Raw genomic sequence first — 4,988 nt, forward strand, 5'->3', positions numbered from 1 at the left:
AGCCGGGCGGGCCCCCCCGCGAGGGGCGCCCCCCGCCCCCTCGGCCATGCCGGGGTCCCCGCCGTCACCGAGGATGCGCGGGGAGTGAGTTTCTGGCAGCCTCTAAAAAGGAGGGGGACTGGGCCGGTGCCGCTCCGCTGTTCCCGTTACTGATACACCCTTTAAACGTCACGGGAACGCGGCACCGCTGGCACTTCGCAAACACGAGTACAGCAAACCTCCCCGATCCCATTATCATCCAAATTAACAAATACTCCCATATAGGCATGGAGACCATGCAGAGATACAGAGAAATGCAGCGGAATTTCAGAATGTTTAAAAAAAATAATCATTCTAGTTCAATCCGGGGGGTGTCAATTTTTTTACGCTTCTGTTTGAGTTCATTAACAATCAGGCTGTTTGTCCCCAATTCATCAGTGCTGAGTTCTTACATCTGCCCAAGAAGTGGGTTAAGAGAGTTCAGGCAAAACTTTGCCACTCTTCAAATGCCACTTTGCATCCTAGGATAATCCATACTTTTGATCTCTGCCGAATTGGAGGAGTCTCACTCATACCCTTCTCCTGCACCTACTGCCCATCAGCAAACGTCAGGGGCTGAGGAAGTGCTGGGCACCCCCAAAGACCAGGGCTCAAAACTTCTACATTAGCTGTACATGAGACCTCTAGCAAGTAAATCAAAGGATGCTACAAATAAGCATTTAGTCTACATTGAGTATTTCAGTGAACAGGCTTATAAACCTGCAGAAACAAGTAAAATACAAGTTCAGACTGCTTGTTGGCAGCCTAAGCCCACTTACACAATTTTTGATTTATTTTTAGTGTTTGAAAAGTTGTGCATGTAGGAGCATGACATACTCCTCTCATACCACTCTCAGTCTATATGTAGGGTGCAAAGAGGGATGTGGGGGCGGGGGAAATCCCTTCAACAAAGAAGTAAATTAATATTCTACAGCACTAAATGCAACGTATGTATTTCAATGCATATTGTGCGTCTACTATATTTCCGCTAGCTGAAATTCCAGATGGCTGATTAAAAATGGGATTGAAACTTAAGCAAACCAATTATTTTTATTCTAAATACTCATTTAGGTCCCAATCCTGCAAAGATTCAACTGTACAGATTAGGTTCACTCAAATGAGCAGCCGTGAGAGCTGTTCAGGTGTGTGAAGTCAAACGTGTACATAACTCTTGGCAAAACCAAATTCTTTGTACACAGGTCTGGCCCCAGCCAAACTATTTTCATGGTTTTGACTGATGTTGGTTGAAAATTGATTCTTGTCCTTGGAGCCACCTCTGTTAGGCACTGAGCATCCCTGATCATAGTTCAGACTTTATGCTGCTTCTCTTGAAAAAGTTCAAGACTTTCCAAGACATGCTCAAAGTTGATTTTTAGTTATAAACTAGTATATAGCTCAGATAAGGGTATATGATGATGTATATGAAGTTCAAGGACTGAAGATGTAAAAAATTGCTACGTAAAAGTATAATGCGGCGCATGGGTTGGCTCCCCCAGGAACATAATGATACACAGTTGGCTTTGGCAATTATTTTTCTTTAATTTTTTGCATTTAGTGGCAGAATAAACAGAAAACACCTTATGTCCTATTAAAACCAGGGAAAATTCCTGTAATCTTAGCTGTAATGCTCAATCTTTGCAGCTGTGGAAAAAAATTATATACATAATTTACATTTTTACTTACTTTTTAAGTACTTGCTGATCTACTCATTAACTTCTTGTCCAGGGCAGGATTATTCACTTAGCAGGCCCTATCCAGCAATGTAATGTATTATCCTCACTAAGATGTATGAAAGCTGTGGTACTCTGACTCTTTTCAGTGGTTCCCACCGAGAGGACGAGGGGCAACGGGCACAAGTTGGAACATAAGAGGTTCCACTCAAATATGAGGAGAAACCCGCCTGGATGCAGTCCTGAGTAACATGCTCTAGCTCTAGGCAATCCTGCTTCAGCAGGGGAGTTGGACTAGATGATCTCTATGGTCCCTTCCAACTCTAGAAATTCAGTGAAATTCAGTGAAATTCAGTGAAATACTCATTAACTTCTTGTCCAGGGCAGGATTATTTCACTTAGCAGGCCCTATCCAGCAATGTAATGTATTATCCTCACTAAGATGTATGAAAGCTGTGACAATTCACTTTTTCAAGAGGTTTAGAGGTTTTCAGAGTGCTACATAATTAAGTCTAAGTAAATGCCAATTCTTACCTTAAAAACTATGCACCAAGTTAAAACTATTAACACCACTTGGCAGTTTTAATGTCTTTTTTTTTTTCCTCCTTTCCATTTTTTTTTTCAGACCGCACCAGTTCTGAGTCATTAGCACCAACGCTTTTATTTGCACAGGCCTGTGAAATTCAGTAGGAAGACTTCTGTGGGAAACAACTACTCATTGACTACTCATGCAAAATTAAGGGCCAGCTTCAATTACTAACTTCTCATTATGGTGATAAAGCTCTAACCTGTACTGTGGAATCAGCTGAGTTCACGTCACACAAGCCAGAAGGATCAATCTGTTAAAATGGCATCTGACCTGAACTAATTCTTCCCAGGGACATGGCTTATTAATTTGGATACCAATTTATATTCAGAGAATCATAGAATACTTTGGGTTGGAAGGGACCTTGAAAGGTCATCTAGTTCAACTCTCTGCAATGACCAGGGACATCTTCAACTACATCAGGTTGCTCAGAGTCCCGTCCAACATGACCTTGAATGTTTCCAGGGATGGAAGTGGAACATCTCCCACCTCTCTGGGCAACCTTTGCCAGTGTTTCACCATCCTCATTGTAAAAAATTTCTTCCTTGTATCTAGTCTAAATCTTCCCTCTTTTAGTTTAAAGCCATTACCCCTTGTCCTATCACAAGAGGGCCTGTTAACAAGTTTGCCCCCATCTTTCCTGTAGGCCCCCTTTAAGTGCTGAAAGGCCACAGAGGCTCCCCAGAGCCTTCTTTTCTCCAGGCTGAACAACCCCAACTCTCTCACCCTTCCTTCATGTTATTTTAGACCTTTACAATAATAAGTGGTATACATGTACCAGCCTTCAGCAGCCCTAAGCCAAAGGGTCTTCACATTACACAGACTGTTATAAGGTACAGACAGGATCCCATATTACTCTGGGTATACACAAGCCCACTTGCCTCAGCGTCAGCCAGTTTCTTGAGTGCCCGACATATTGGATATCCATCAAGGAGCTCAGCCTAGCACATTTACTGCTGATTCGACAAATAACTCCGAGCACGTAATTTTAAGCAGACACTACTGAAGATCATAGAGTGTTATTTATTGTTAACTGGTGCTGATTTATTGAACCAAAGCCACAGCATTCAGCTTCTTGTGAAATCAAATTTCAGGTAAACTAACATTTTTTAATACACTGGAGTTTAACAACAGAATTAGAGTTCACTTGTTCTCCAAACCTCACCGTACTAAAAATATTTTGGCCTGGGTAATTTCTGCAGTTTTAAGAAACACAGAATCCTCTCTGTCTTTTGTAATAACACTAGACCTGGGCCTCGGACCAAACATGGGGCTAGGGACTGTGCTGCAGTTGGTATGACATTGAATATACTTCCTGCTAATGAACATAGTCTTATGATGAATCCACTGCCACAAGTACAAGTGGGCTTTAAATAGTTGCTGCAGGATGTAGGCATCTGATGATCACTTGCCTATTTATAGCACTATTTAAAATTGCTTCACCCACCAAAAGGGTACAATAGCTCTACAAAATGTTTATTCTCAAATTGACTTGGAGATTCTAATCCTGAAAGCACATACTTCCACAAATGAGCAACTCAGTATGAAAATGTTTTCTTGTCATAAAGTATTTCAAGATCACAGAAATTACTCTCAGACATTAGTAAGGGCTAATTCTCACAAAACTTACTTCATACAGTGTCTAGAATCTTTTCAAGGTTAAAAGATTGTCTCAGCCACCATAGCATTAAAAAAAAATAAAATCAAAGATAAGAAGGACCACACTGTTCTAAGAACTATTTGACTGTTTGCTTTTAAATCTATAGATCATGTTCTACATTAAGTAAAAACAGGTTCTGTGACCCTGGATCCAGAAAGCAGGCCAGCAGCCATGCTCTTGATGTGGTAAGCCTTGGCAGTTTTGAAAGTCCAGAAAAGAGTTAATATCCTAATTCACTAAATTTCAAAAAAGGAATGGATGAATAGGCATCCTGCAAGGATATCTTGTATATAAGACTGGTTTGGAATTGGGGTCAAGCACAAGGAGTATGTTCAGATTGAGTGCGGTTATTGTCCGGGTCATCCGTTCTGTCCCTCTTTGAGGTAAAATGCCACTAAGTAAAATTAACTTTGTTATTAACCTAAAATGTTTCACTGTGCAGCTGGAGGCAGGGAAAGGAAAGGTCTAAAAGCCTTAACCGTAGGTTGTTGACTAGGTACAGGTTGCTATGCTGCAGGAACTCCATCGTTATCTATGACTCTATCCATACAACCTTTAATATGTTAATAAAATTAAGCCATTAAAAGCTTCTTAGGAAATAACTCATTAATACAAACTAATGAGGTAAAATTCTACATTCCTCACTGAATGATCCTGCATTCCTTGAACACCTAAAACTTTTGCCAAAGGTAAGTAAGTGTTAGTGTTGAACTGCTAGGCTTGTCTACACTTGAAAGTTACTTGGGATTAAGGCAGGGAATGAATTTTAAGTACAGCAGCAAATCTGGAACAATTCCAAACACAGGCAAGCCATACACAACCCAATCCTGGAAGGTACCATGGGTTTTGAACTCAAAACTGATGCTACATATCCAACTCAAGTAACACTTTATTAAAGATTTCAGGTTTAAAAAGGGAAGGAAAAAGACCGAAAACCCTCCAGCATGACTAACCATCCCCTTTGTGCCTCCCATTCTACCTGCATGCCTTGCACGGTCTCTCCTATACCCAGCACGCTGCTTTCACTGACTCTGACCCTGCCCTCCTTCCAACA

This window comes from Calidris pugnax, unplaced genomic scaffold (assembly GCF_001431845.1).
Source record: "Calidris pugnax isolate Ruff unplaced genomic scaffold, ASM143184v1 scaffold18, whole genome shotgun sequence".
In the NCBI taxonomy this organism is placed as follows: domain Eukaryota; kingdom Metazoa; phylum Chordata; class Aves; order Charadriiformes; family Scolopacidae; genus Calidris; species Calidris pugnax.